A 15846-nucleotide genomic window follows, 5' to 3' on the forward strand; every position below is an offset into this window, starting at 1 on the left:
GACAGCAGCTTTGTCCGTTTTTTAATTGGGTTGTCTTTCATTCTATATATGTCGACCTTCATGATACTTTATATTTTCTAGATAGAAAACCCTCATTGGATATATGGTTTCCCCATATATCCTTCCATAGAATTAGATTGCTTTTGCTTTCATTATAAAGGCATTTTAGGCACAAAGGTTTATAATCTTGATTAGGTCTCACTTATCTATTTTTCTTTTGTTGCTTTTGCTTTGGGTGTAAAATCTAAGAAGACATTGCCCTGGAGAACTCCCTCCCACCCATGCATTCCCAATCAATGATACCTCACTCCAGAGTTTCCAACAACTGAGGGAGGGCTGAGTTCCCATTCCGGGAAACTCTGCCCCACTCCCCACTGGAGCAGCAACAATACCCAAGTACAAGGGCAAAGACCAGTGAAGAAGGATGGTCCAGTGATGGGCCCTTGATACTGATGACTATGTTTATGGGCCTAAGTGCTTTAAATTACAAGTAGGCCTAAACTGTAGGGTGCCTAAGAGTTACATCCCAAGAGCCTCCACATTGCTCAAATGTGGCCACTCTCTAAGCCAAACTCCGCATGTAAGTGCATTACCTTCCCCCCAGTGTGGGATATGACTCTGGGCATGAGGCTCCCTGGTACTGAGGTATTACTACCAACACCTGCTGGTGATGTACCTAGAAAAAGACCTTGAATAAAACGGGTAAGTGGTAAAGACAGATGAGTTTATATGGCTAAGAGACTTCAAAATGAGTTGGGAGGTCTTCAGAGGGGTTGCACTTATGCTCATCTCAGCAGGATCTCAGAGACAGCCAAAGTAGGTACAACCCCAGGGAAGGGTCCTTCTGAGGGGTACAGACACACCCAGGTTCTCTGATCATGACAGATGGCTCTGGAGTTCACTGCCTCATCAGTGGAATTTGTGCTCCTGAGTGTGCAGTTGGATTCAGATGTGACTTCTCTATGCATGCTTCTTCTGTCACTTTTCCCTTACCTGTGATAGGTGCTGGGTTTGGCATATGCTCAGGAGACTTGAATCTCTGGACTGCCTATATGCCAGCTGGGTCCTGGGCCTCAGCAGAGTTGTAACACCTACTCTCCTTTTCTTTGGACTTGCCCATGTCAACTAACAGGGAGGTGAGGATAGTCAACCACTGCACCAGGGAACCAAGAGAGTGTACAAATGCAAGCGGGAGAATTCCACCCATCAGCCATGTGGGATCTAAGCCCCCTTTTGATTTTAAAGTTGGAGTGGACATGGCCATCCCAGGGTCCTCAGGATGCAGGAATAAAATAGAATGGATTTACTGGTATTCTCCTATAGAATTGTCATGACTCTAGCATTGGAAGAATTAAATTATTTCATTGATGTGAAGACAGTGGCCATGGGAGTTGCCAAAGGCAGGGACGGGGGAAAAAGAGGTGTGATATTGGGGCATTTTCAGGACTTGGGAGTTCTCCTCAATGATATTGCAGGGACAGATGCGGGCATAATATAACCTGCCATAACCCACTGAAAGGACTGGGAGTGAATGCAAACTACAAAATAAACTATAATCCATGCAGTGTAGCAATGCTCCAGAATGTGCTCTTCAAATGCAATGAAATCTACCGCCCTAATGAAAGAAGTTGTCGATTGGAAGGAGTGTGTGTGTGTGTGTGTGTGTGTGTGTGTGTGTGTGTGTGTGTAATGCAGTATATGGGAACCTTTATATTTTTTAATGCAATAATTTCTGTGATCTATGTATCCTTAAAGTAAGAATGATAATAATAAAAAATATTTTTAAAAAACAAAACTAAATATTGCCCAACTCATGGTTCTGAAGAACTTCTTAAGTTTTCTTCTACAAGTTTTATGTTCCTAGTTCTTTTAAGTCTTTATACGTTTCAGTTAATTTTTGTATATGATATGAGATAGTTGTCCTCCATCATACTTTTACATATGGATGCCCAGTTCTGCCAGCATCAGTTATTGAAGAGACCATTATTTCCCCATTGAGGGTACCTGGCATCCTTGGGAAAAATCAATTGGCCATGAAAGTGAAGGTCAATTTCTGAACTCTCACTTTGATTCCACTGATCTATATATTTATTCTTAGGCCAGGACCATGTTTTTATGACCACTGCTGCTTTGTAATAAGTTTCAAGTCAAGAAAGGTGTGTCCTCCAACTCTGTCTTTCATGATGGTTGTGACTTTTCAGGATAGCATATCCTTCCAAATAAATTTGATGATTGTCTTCCATTTCTGCAAAGCTGTTTATTGCAATTTTCATTGGGATTGCATTGAATCTATCATTCGTTTTTGGTAGAGTTGATATCTTGGCAATATTTAGCCTTCCAATCCGTGAGCATGCAATGTCTTTCCCTTTATTAGGTCTTTGATTTCTGTTTGCACGGTTTTGTAGTTCCCATACATAAGTTCTTTACAACCTCGGCTATATTTATTCTGAGATAGTTGATTTAATTGTAATTGGAAATGGATATTTTTCTTCATTTCCTCCTTGAAACGCTCATTACAATCATTCACAAATATTACAAATTTGTGGGTGTTTATCTCATAGGACATCACTTTGCTCAATTTCTTTCTTGCTCTAGTTAGTATATTTGTTGTAGATTTATGAGGCTTTCTATACATGGAATCTTGTGGTTTGCAAATAGTGAAAATGTTACTTCTTCCTTTCCAATATGGATGACTTTTATTTATTTTTCTTCTCTGCTTGCTCTAGCTAGAATGTCCAGTACAATGCTGAAGAGCAGTGGTGACAGCGGGCATCCTTGTTTTGCTCCAGATCTTAGAAGGAAAGCTTTCGATCTTTCATCATTCAGTATGGTATTTGCAGTGGTTTGTTCCCTATATGCCTGTATTAGTCAGCCAAAGGGGTGCTGATGCAAAGTACCAAAAATCTTTTGGCTTTTATAAAGAGTAATTATTTGTGGTAAAAACTTACACTTATAAGGCCATACAGATTCCAACGCATGGCTGCTTCCCAACCAAAGTCAATTGCCATGTGTTGAGACAAGATGGTGGGTGTTCTCTGCCTCCTTGTTTCTTCCTCTTAAGGCTGCCCGCCCAGTTTCTTCCAATCTCAGCTTTATGCTGGCATAGGGCTTGTCTCTCTGGGCAAGCAATCAGGCAAATGACTCATCTCTCCTCAGGGCTCCAGAACTGACAAAAGTTCTCTGTTCCTTGTCTTCTTCTCTCTTCCTGTGTGTTGTCTTGAGTAAGAGTCCTTGATAAGGGGGTGGGTACTCAAACATGAGTCACACCCTCCTGACTTGGTTGAATCAAAGCCCACATTTCACAGGTCAATTTTAAAAATATATTTTTATTTATTTTTAAAAGATACTTAAGATTACATAAAATGTTTCATAAAAACAATATAAGGGATTCCCATATGCCCAACTCCCCACCCCTCCCACTTTTCCTCTCATGAACAACTTCTTTCATTAGTGTGGTACATTCTTTGCAATTGATGAACACACTTTGGAGCATTGCCACCAAGCATGGATTATAGTTTACATTGTAGTTTACATTCTCTCCCACATAATTCTGTAGGTTTTGGCAGGATATATAATGGTCTGTTTCTGTCATTGCAGTGTCATTCAGGACAATTCCAAATCTTAACTGGTAATTTAGTTAAAGACCTCTGTGGTGAATCTAAGGCAATCAAAGTGGGTTACACTCAGAGGAACAGGCCCATTTACAAAATAATGTCTTTCGGGGGTTTACAAACATAATGACGCTTGGGAGGTCCATTGGTTATTTCAAACTGCCACAGTGTTCATTCTCGTGTACAGGGCATTTCCTTTTATTCTTACTTTTCTAAGTGATTTTATGAGGAAAAAAACCAGGATTTTGTCACATGCCTTTTCCACGTAAATTGAGATGATCATTTTTGTTCCCTTTTTGTCAATATGGTGTATTATATTAACAGATTTTCTTTTTTTGGAACCACGCTTGCATAATGGGGATAATTCCACTCCTTTTTATGACTAAATAATATTGCAATCTGTGCCTGTATGTGTGCGTGTGTGTGTGTGTGTGTATACCATGTTTTGCTTATCTATTCATTAGTTGATTGATAATTTGAGGTCCTTCCATCTTTTCACAATTCTGGATAATGGCCTTATGAACACTGGTGTACAAACATCTTTTCATGACCCTGCTTTCATTTCTTTAGGGTATATATCTAGTGGTGGATTGCCAGGTCATATGGTAGTTCTATACTTAGATCTCTCAGGAATCCCCAGTCTCTCTTCCATAGCCACTGGCCTTGAAAGAGTGTTCCTTTTTGTCCTCATCCTCTCTACATGTTATTTTCTGTTTTTAATAGCAACCATTTTAGTGAAAAGGTATCTCACTGTGGTTTCAATTTGCATTTTCCTAAAGGCAAATGGTGTTGAGCATCTTTTCAAGGTCCTTCTGGCCCTATGCTTATCTTCTGTGGAGAGCTGTCTTTTCAAATCATTGATTGGAGGTTTTTGATGTGGATTTCATCTCTTTACTTGTAACTGCTCTGTTGAGACTTTCTTTTCTAGAGTCACTGTAGGTTGCTCATGTGTTTCTAGGAATGTATCTATTCCGTCTAGGTTTCTAAATTGTTGGCATACAATTGTGTGCTCTTAAGATCTGTTACAGCTTGATGTTCTTTTGTGACTCTCAGAAGATCAAGTAATTAAACTATACATGCCTGTGAGCGTGTGGTTCGATTGGACTGTGTCTGTGAGGCATAACATAATTTGGGTCTCCACACTCTTGCTGGTATCTCCTGTATTATACATAGAGAAGTAGATCAAAACAGAGAAAGACAGGTGCCATTTTTACCCTGCAATGTGAGAAAGATCTTCAGATCTCTAGCTGCCATAGCTGAAGAAACGTGATAGCCAAGAGGTTAAACCCATGGAGCATATCAAAGCCAAAGAGACCAGCCCTGCCATATGCTTCATTGCCTACAGCTAGCTCAAGGGGAATGCAGCCTGGAGGAGAGGGCACACACAGGCTGTCACCTTCTCTTGCCATGTTGCAGGACTTCAGTTCTGCTAGCAGCCAACCTTTGATGAGAAAGCATCTCTGATGATGCCTCAGTTTGGACATTTTTGCAGCCTCAGAACTGTAAGTCTTTACCCTAAGAAATTCCCTTTACAAAAAGCCAATGCAGTTTTCGTATATTGCATTAGCTATCTTTGTCAAAGAAGAACAAGATCATTTTTATTCCTGTGGGATCAGTATAATGTTTCCTGCTCTTTTCTGAAATTACTTATTTGCATCCTCTTCCTCTCTTTCTTTGTCTGCCTAGCAAACAGTTTGTCAATTTTATTGATATTTCCAAAGAACCAACTTCTAGTTTTCTTAATACTTCTCTATTGTTTTTGTTTTTTATTCTCTATTTCTTTTATTTATTATGTAATGTTTGTAATTTCTTTCTGCTTGTTTTGGATTTAGTCTGTTGTTCTTTTTTGCTAGATCCTCCTGGTGTGCATTTAGGTCTTTGATTTTTCCTTTCTTCTTTTGTAGTGTAATCATTGAGGGGAAAAAATTTCCCTCTCAGTACTGCCTTCATTGCATCCCATAGTTTTGCTTGTAGTGTATTTGTTTTCATTCATCTCAAAATATTTCCTAATTGCGTTTCTGCGTATTTTTTGACTTGTTGGTTTGCCATTTGAGCTGTGGCATATTAGGACCCTCCCTTTAAAAAAAAGTTCCTCCCACAAAGTTACTGGTGGTGAAAATCAAAGCCCCAGAAGATGTTCCTGAGCCATAAGAAGGGCCCAAATACTGACCTAAACTCCTGGCTCTACATTACAAACCCTGACCTAAATAAGAGTGTTATTTCCCTTACATGAATTCCACTGATAGTCTAGATAAAGTCCAAACGTTTGACTTTTCTTCAGTCTGTATCATCTGTGTATCTTTTTCTTGCCTTGAGTCTTTCTGGGTGTCAAGTGACTATCTTGAATGACCATTGGTCTGCATTGCTCACAAAGTGTCTCTAAACCACAGCCATTCCAGACCAACCGTCATGAAAACACCTGGTTTTATGTATAAAGTCTGCGAGTCCCCGATTTTCTTCCTGACTACCATCTGCACACCTTCCTGAAGAGTCTAGTCTGAGAGTGGGCAGTGAGTGCACAAGCACTAAGAATGTACCTTCCCTGCTCAGATCCTTCCTCACCAAATTGAGTCTATTCTGGAAGCCATTGATCTGAGACCTTGTAGTTCATTTCATGTTTACTGATCACAAGAGGTATTAAATGCCTTTTCATACCCTTTTTCATTTCAGGAACTCACTACAGATCCTATGATTTCTTGGACACTGTATAAGGGACACTGAGGGTCATTTGTTCTTTCACATCCCTCCTCATCCTGTTGATAACCCCGCCTGCTTTCAGCTGATCCCCAAACCTCAAGTGAGACAGCCAGGCCTGTTCCTAGAGATAGACTTTGTCCTTCCCTATGAGTCCCAATAAGACATATGAGGGAATTATGTCCTTCTGTTAAATGGGAGAATTACATGCCCATACTCAGTCAACACCTATATACATCAGAAAATCCCTCCAATTCCTACATATGTAGGTCAGCCAGATCTCAACCAAAGACCACTCCATGTGATACGTTTTAAACTATCACAGTCTGACAAAAGAGAAAGGCTTCACCATGATGAGTTTTCACAAGGCTTCACCCTCTTCCAGCAGAGAGGACAGCAGCAGGGAACAGACAGTGAGTGCAATTCTGAATAGAAGGAAACAGATCAAGGACTCATTCAATAAAATGTAACTACAGATGGCCAGTTCCATTCAGAAATCGCACTGCAGCCTTGGAATTCAACTTACTATCCAGTCCTTTCTTGTGTCTCACCCCATTTGCTTTCTTTGTATATCAAAAATAATTACATATATGCAAATGCAAAAATCACAGTGATCCCTGTGGATGTGGGTTAAAATGCATATATTGATGTGAGTTCATGAAGTTGATTCTATAAATAGATATAGAATTAATATTAAACAGAGGCAAAGAACTGAAAGGTGGGTGATACGGCAGTCTATATAGATTGTCTTCTATTACTCCTCCCCAATGCATTGATGCTCAGGAATGCTGCTCCTTTCTTCTAGTCTAGATCTAAATAAGGACTTGATTGCCTCATGGTGTGGTGACAACATCAGAGGATCCCCTTGCCTCTATGGTAGCCAAATTAGGGTTCACTTCATGGAGACTAAAATTGCCAGATTTGAGTGGGTAATTTCTTTAATTCTTTTTATCCCTGATGTCAGATATAAACTCTCTTTTCTTAGAATCTTCCTCTGGGCTACTTGTAAGGCTGCATAGATTGTACTCTACTGGCCAGCTCAGGTTCTCTGTAAACTCTGCTTTAGCCTGGTGGGGTGAGGATCAGGACTCTTAGTCTCTGAACTGAAGGGAAACCTCCAGTGGCATTGTATGGGCTCATGTAAATGGCATTTCACTTATCACATGACTTTGAAACATACATCTGAGTGATTTGATTAGGGCTACTTCTGTTCTATTGGAACGGAGCATTTTTTCTGAGACCCATTTCTCCCAGGAAGGATGAGTCCCTCATTGACCTCTAGAGCACAGTGTCAACTTTTCACTTCTAGAGCAAAAAAGATTGATCTCCGATTGTCGCTGGTAGGTCCTCAGTGCATTTGTGAGCTGGTGGAAGGGGCAAAGCTTGGCCAGGTAATTGTCCATAAGGAGCCAATGTAAAGCATGTGTCTATGGATACATAATTTTGGTGCAAGAAAATTTGGTCAAAGGCAAATCCCATCCTGATTGACTTGTGCCTGGGATGCAATGCAGGAAAGAGCATGCACAAACACAGCTGGATGCGAAAGTCTGTGCGAAAGGTGTGCAAAAGTCTACAACCAAGCCCCACAAATCTCTTGCATTTCTGGACTTTCTGATGCTGGAAAATTTCATTGACCCATATAGCCACCATTTCCATACTTCATCCTTTACTCCTGAAGTTCAAAGGTTCCTTCTTGCATAATTTTTATTCAGCCTGAAGTAGTCCTCTTACACCTTTATAGAGCAAGTACTCTGCTGATGAATTCTCTTGCTTCTCAAGTCTGTCCTTCTGTCATAATTTTCCCTTCAAATCTAAAGTAACATTTGCTGTCTAGACTTTCCTTGGTTAATAACATTTCCTTTCTTTCAGCATTTTAAAGTTTCAATCTCTTCTGGCCTGTATGAAATCACAAAAATCACCGTCCTTCAAATAGTTATTTTCCAACATGAAATGTACATCATTATCCTTGCCACTTTGCAAGATTTTGTCTTTGACTCCATTTTTGGTTCTTTGATTATATTCTCTCGTGGGGATATTTTCTGAGCTTTGTGAATCTGTTTTTCCAAAGTAGCAGGGTGTTCAATCACTTTCAACTCATATATTTTTTCTATACCAACTTCTTTCTCCCTCTTTCCATCTTTGGAATGAATATTAAAAATTTTTAATAATGTACAGTTCTTTTAGGCTCTGTTAATTTAGGTTCAGTGTGTTGTGCTCAAATCTAAATATTCATTTCCATGTTTTAATTGTTTCTGTTTTTCTACTGAGAACTCCTATCTTTGTACTCATTGCAAGATCTTACCTTTCTCACTGACCACACAAATAGTAGGAAATTTGTCTGATAACCCTTTTATGGTTACTTTAGGACTGTTTCTTTTGAAAGTATTTACCCTTGAGAAAGAAGCAGGTTTACTTAGGTCTTTGTATGTTAGGTAGTACAACTTGACAGTACTATGATTTTAAAATAATTGCATTTATTTCATGTAACTCAGAACTCTCCCAGTGTTCAGGCTGCTAGCTAGGAGGTACTCATACAAAACATAAACATTAAAGGCAAATAGACTAGTTAGTTCCACTTGGCACACAGGATCACAGTTGTGGCAGCAAAAGACTAAGAGAAATGCTTTGGAAGAAGGCTGAGTACTGCGGTGCTTTGGCCAATAAAGACTTTGAAAAGCTGCAATATATTCTGGGTATCTAGAAACTATGTGCATAGAAGGGCTGGGCACGTGCATAGAAAAGGCCTGAGAAAGTCCTAAATGATCATCTCTTGTTGAACATTAAGATTTGTACAAACAGGAGGTGTGGGGTTGTGGAGTCATAAAATAGCTGGCTTAGTGTTAAAGCCATGTTCCAGTGCACACATATAATATATCTGCAAGGACTTTTAAATTTTTGGTTGAATTTAGGCATATGTGGAATTTTCTGTCATTCACTCTCTGACCACTAAGCTATTGGGACAGAGATTTCAGTGAACATACATGAAAAATTATACTGACTTCACAAACTTAGTGCCAAATAGTGACTAAAGAAGCAAATAACTAAAACAAGAAGTCACTACAAACCATAGATTCCTGAAAATCTGGTTTCCAGACTTGCCACCTTAAAATATTTGAAGGATCCAGTTTTCACAGCATGCACTGAAACAAAAAAGAATGTCCTACACACCAGGGAAAATACAATTAATAGAATCTATCCTTCAGGAAGCCAGATTTTTAACTTACAAAGATAATAAATTAACAATTTTAATATGTTCAATGAATAAAAGGAAAATATGAGAATAATGTCTTACCAAATGGAGAATATCAATAGAGGGTAGAAAGTATAAAATCAACTGAAGTTGAAATGCTGGAGTTGAAAAGTACAATCACTGGTATCAGAGCTTGCCTAGAGGTGGACAACAATTGTTTTCCTGACTAAAGACCTGAACAAATTTCTGAGCAGCCTGTTGTGTGCACTGTTACTCTTTAAGTCCTTTCTCTCCCAGATCTTGTCCATTCCAAAAGATGTAGCAGTGAAACCTTTTAGTTTTCATATGAATTTAACTAGTCACTAGTGATGCTGAATGACTTGTTTGTGCTTAACTCACTGCAGGTCCTGTAATTTAGTGTATAGAGAGGAGGGGATATGGTGAAGTATTGTTTCCTTCAAGACTTCTACTTCCTTCTGAGAAACCTACTCTGCCCCCAGCCTCAATGAAAATGCCCCAAAGGAGAGATACAGCATATTTCCTAGAGATATTTTGCATCCTGCCTCTTAGTCTCCAGGAGACTTATAAGAGAATAGTGGTCCTCCATTCGGAGGGAGAATTACAACCCCATTTTCTGTGAACCCAATAATTCTCAGAGGATTCCACAAATTTCTATATATCTAAGTCTGACATATCTCAATGAAGGATCTCCTCATGTCATATAAATTAATCTGTTCCAACCTCACAAAAGAGAAAGGTGATTTTTTCCCTACTCAAGCCACTTATTGATGCCATGTAATTTGAGAATCAATTTTTCCATTAAAAAAAGAAATAGAAGGGCGTTGGGATTTTTATAACTATTATATTGAATATCTAGTTCCCTGTGGTTAGTGTTGATATTGTAACATTGTTGAGTTTTGCCAACCATGCACGATGGATGTCTGTTTTCCTAGGTCTTCTTTAGTTTTATTCATGTATCTTTGCTGGTTTTCAGTTGCTTTACCCTTTCATTAAATTCACTCTTAGGTATTTTATTTGTTATAGGCTAATTGAATAGATTTTTTAAAAATCCATTTCATATTAATTTTTGTCATATTATATAAACAAAACTGACTTTTGTGTGTATTTCTCATACAATGTGTTTGCTTTAATGTCTGTATTTGTTCCAGTAGTATTGTTGTGGATTCTTTTGAATTATGTATATAAAGGATAATGTCATTTGTGTATAAGGATAGCTTTCCTTCTTCATTCCAATTTGGATAGCTTTATTTATTTTTCTTCCCCAATTACTCTGGGTAGCACTTTCAGTACAATGTTGAATAGCAGTGATGAAAGTGAGCTAATTTATTGTATTCATGACCTCATGCAAAAGACTTCCAGTATTTCACAACTGAGTCTAATTTTACCCTGGGTCATATAAATAGAGCTGTTAACAGGGTGGAAGGACTTCCACAATGACCACCTAGTCCATGAGCAGCAGAAAGTCCCAGGATATAGGAAACCTGTGAGTGTATTTCTGAAATACCAGAATGTGAGCTAATTGTAAAAGACCTACATTTTTATGATTTTGGAGAGCTTAATTCTTAATGTCCTCATGCTCAGGTTATAATAAAAAGATTGTGGTAGAATATGCCTGAAATGTTTTGATGTGTTCTTAAATTTTAAAAATTCAGGAAACCATATTAGATGAACATGTTCTTTCTAGAGATATTTTTAAAACAGTATTTTTCATGGAGGGAAGGGAAGTATTAAGGACAATCCTTGGGGACAATGGGAAATATAAAGATTACTTTGGGGGATGTCTCTGTGTGTGCCTGATAGCTATAAAACTATATGGTGGTAATATTCTAGTCCAGATCAAGAAGACACTGAACCTATGTGGTTATGAATCTATAGCAATAGAATTTTTAAAAATTTCCTGAAGAACTGCCATTGCTGAAACCAAATATGTATAAAAATAGATTGATTTAAAACTGAATGGAAAGAAAGTTAACAACTCTGTACTCAAATAACTCTAATATAAAATATAAAAACAAAGTAATTTCCATATAAAATAAATTTAAGAAACTGAAATCTAATGATTGTAGGAATGAAATACATATACATATATAAAAATAAGACAAGGCATGAAATAAAATGTAGTTATCTAATTGAAAATAACTTCTAGATAATTGATTTTGAATCTATATCAACATTTATAGAGTGACTAGATTTTGGCAATGTGGTAATATATGTTTCACTTCAAGAGAGGAGTACGTGTTAAAAGGAATATTCAGTAGTCAGAGAAAGAAAATGGACAACAAAAGTTTCAATAGAGGTATTGAGAGTGGAGAACCATTTTTAAGAGTGGTAGAAATATAGAATCTGGAAATATCAGTGGGAAAGCTTTCATATGAAAAAATGTAATAAAAAATCTGCAAAGAGAAACAAACCTTTGTTGTTGGGAAAGTTATTTTGAATCCACTTCTATTCTTTTTTTTAATTGTATGAATACCAACAGAAAAAAAATTCATGTTATTTTCAGTTACCAAGGCACTATAGGGAGAAAAGGAGTAAGTACAGCAACAAATGAATGAAAGTTTTTCCTCATGAGCTATATTATGTAATGAAATGTACTTTCTGAATAGAAGATGAAAGGCATGTAGAAAATGAAAAAATATATAAGATATCATAAATGTAAAACAGAACTCAAGAAAAATGGAAGACATGGGGAATAAGAAGAATGGAAAATATAATTTCAAAATCAAAATACAGTTGATAAGAAATAGTGTGACAATATAATGCTTAAGTAAAAAAAGAGAAGGTCTAAAGTGGGAAGCGTTGAAAAGAAATTAAACAATGAATGCTAAAGATTTGAAAAAAATATGTCAATAGATGAGGAACAGTATAGATGAGGAAGACTGAAGTCCCTGAACCAGTACACCAAAGCAAAGACATGAAACAAATGCTAAAAATTATAATTTGGTTTTTTTTTGGGAATGAAATTCTTTGAAGTTGCCTATCAAAAGTACTTGCTGAGCATTAACTTAAAAGAACTAAAGACAAGGTATATTCTAGGAAAATTATCCAGACTAAAGAAAAAATGAATAACTATACACACATTATTTAAAGTAATTAGAATCTCATCACCATTTTTGAAAGCATGATTTTGTGCCAGACGAAAATGGAGTAACATCTGTCCAAAGAAATGTGAATCATGGTTTTATACCCAGCAACAATGAAATGTAAGTCAAAAAGATATTGAAATTCAAATTACCCTGCTAGACTAAGGTTAATATTTTTGACATAGCCCCTTCCAGGTTAGTGAACAGATTTCAGTAAATTAAATTTCTAAAACATAGTGAAAGGTGAACAGATGATAAGCACCCAATTTGCAATTATTTATTCATCTAACACTCAATGAGGATTCTATGAGTGGGTGTGTGACCCTCCTGGGAGTCAATATGGAGACAAATGATTATAATTTATATAGCTCTAACTTTGTTTAGGTTGTGTTTCTATGTATGTATTTATTTGATAAATAATAAATGTAACTAGCAAAGATCAAATGCTGTTTAATAAGATATGTAAAATTAAAACCTATTTCTACAAGTTCACCTAAAACTTTTGAAGTAGAAACTCGACTGTCTGTAAATTGGCTGATTCAGAATAGAGTAAAAAGGTGAGCACTGAGGCATCTCCAAACACCATAAGATCTCCAACTCTTCTCAGCCTCAGGCTGAGGCTTCCAGCGCAAGAGATTTGCAGCTGTCAGTTGTAGGATCTGTAATACAAATGCAGGATCTGGAATCCATGGGATGGTGCAGAGATGGCCAGAGCTGGGATTTCTCCGCAATGGGTTGTAGGACCCAAAAGTCACCTCAGGCCCTGGAGAAGTGATCTTTGGTCCATGATATTCCCAGGAGCCAGATCCAGCAGGCACTGAATTCCTAGTGTAGTCTATGACAGTTTCTCTAAATTTCCAAGCAAAGGAATTTGACCTGATTGCTAGATTGGACGCCCTTAAGGTGAATGTCCTCTGAAGAGTGAAACTGATGCAGAGGAAAAGGTGGGGCTCAAGTATTCTTGAAGGAAAGACAGAGTCCTATTTACCTGGGCCAGGTGACAGGACATGCATGGAAGGGACATGCATGGAAGTGATAACCCTGCCCCCTCCTCCCTAACCCTCAGCATAGTCCAGTCTTGGAAGTTTCACATTATGAAAGGAGAGATTCCTAGAACTCTTACTTTTCCTAATTAACATTTTCTTTCTAAATCAAACACAAAGCTTACCTGTGCATTCTGTTTTTTAAAAAATTATACTGTGATACCAAAAACATACATTCTCTTACATTAAGATATTCCAACATGTAAATATTTAAAACTCTAATCATTATAATGTAAAAAAGTTATTCTATTAATAACAGTATTGCAAAATAAATAAGGGGACATTAGTGACATGTAATCTTACCTACTTTTGTCATCCCAAGTAAGCTCTGAAGAGAAATATCATTCAGGCTTTATGTTTGTTTGAATCCTACTTGCATAAATAACTTCTAAAGAACTACAGCTTGAGAAAAGGTGCATGAGCTAAACCTGGATGTGAATAGGGAACTACAGAGGCTCAGAACCCCATGGCTTAGGGAGTTAAAAGAGTCCGGTCCCACCGAGATAGAAAATAGAGCTACAGATAGCCCTACTGGCATGAGAAATACCCCAGATCATTTTTTTTCTGACTATGAAGTGAATGAAGTCTGGACATAAAGCCATGGTATCATCCTCACCTCCACTACTAGGGATGTGAACTCATACATGAACAGGATCATCAAGAATCTTCTTAATGAAGGGAATGCCAATGTGCTATCCCTTAAGGGTGGCCTTAATTCAATATGCATGAAGGCCTTATAAAGAGAGGAAGTGTAGACAAATTCATGAGCCAGAGCAGGAGACATGTATAGATATATTATTAAATGAATGGTCAAGTAAGGGTTTGCTGGAAAGCTGCCACCAGCTTCAGGGAATATATCACCAGGCTAATACCTAGACTTTACTTCTAGCCACCTAAACTTGAGACAGTCAATTACTGAGTATATACCAACTAGCCAATGGTATTATCAGCCCAGGCAAACTACCTCAATCTAACTCACCCTTTTCTAAGATACCTGAATTGGTGGCACTCAAGGTCACTCAACAGTGTTCACAGAACTCAGTAACGAAGGGAGGGACTTGGTTGAGTTTAAGTGGATTGGAGGTCAAAATTTGGTCCTGAACAGGGCTAGAACCCTCTCCTCCAAATTAAGGTGTCTTGGGAAGCTATAACTGAGCAATCTTAGGGCTTATGTTGAAAGGGTTACTAGTCCCTGAGGAGAGGTTCTCAGGACACGCTTCATTTACCTGAACTTATTTTTACCTTCCAGTTCTTATCTCCACCTCCATGTTCACACACAAGTGAATCCAGTCCACTAAACTCTTCAGGAATGCTGAATTTCCTGTAGTGTCAAAGAGTAAGTTAAGAGTCATCTGAGGGAAGCAGACTTGGCCCAGCAGTTAGAGCATCTGTCTACCATATGGGAAGTCTGTGGTTCAAACCCCAGGCCTCCTTGACCCGTGTGGGGCTGGCCCGTGCGCAGTGCTGATGCGTGCAAGGAGTGCCGAGCCATGCAGGGGTATCCCCACGTAGGGGTGTCCCACTTGCAAGGAGTGTGCCCCGTAAGGAGAGCTGCCCAGTGTGAAAGAACGTACAGCCTGCCCAGGAATGGTGCCACCCACATGGAGAGTTGACACAACAAGATGATGCAACAAAAAGAAACACAGATTCCTATGCTGCTGACAACAGAAGCAGAGGAAGAAGACACAGCAAATAGACACAGATAACAGAAAAGGCGGGGGAGGGGACAGAAATAAATAAATCTTTAAAAAAAGTCATCTGAGTGCATATCAACTTGTTTTCCTTTCCCTCCTCATCCTACCACTCCACACTAACATTTCTTTTTCCCCTCCTTCCTCCTTTTTTTTTTTTACATTTTGAATTCCTTCTGTGTATTCCCAGGGAAAAAAAAAAAAACAATATAAATATGCTCCTCCTCCTAAAAAAGTGTAGCCAACTCCAGGGAAGAGAACACACTTGCATTTCCAGAGTGACATGTGCAGGAAAAAACCTGTTGGGGGAGAGCCCAGCCTAGAAACAATTTCACAGGAGCCCCTCCATACAGTGTGGTTCAAGGCTTCTGCCTTCCAGCACAACTGCTTGCCTGGGCAATTCAGAGTTACATGAGTTAATTCAAGATGCATGGTAGATTTGGAAATGTGTGCAAAGTTAAAATACAGTGGGTGAGGAAGTTGGAGAAATTTTTTTTTATTTTTTTATAAAGA

General features: G+C 38.2%; 1 long non-coding RNA gene across 1 annotated transcript in view; it reads left to right on the top strand.

Annotated features, from left to right (window-relative positions):
* The window catches only part of LOC139436771 (uncharacterized), a 151324-nt gene that overhangs the window by 56180 nt on the left and 79298 nt on the right, over nt 1–15846 (top strand). The window lies entirely within an intron of this gene.

Source organism: Dasypus novemcinctus, chromosome 17 (genome assembly GCF_030445035.2).
Source record: "Dasypus novemcinctus isolate mDasNov1 chromosome 17, mDasNov1.1.hap2, whole genome shotgun sequence".
NCBI lineage: Eukaryota > Metazoa > Chordata > Mammalia > Cingulata > Dasypodidae > Dasypus > Dasypus novemcinctus.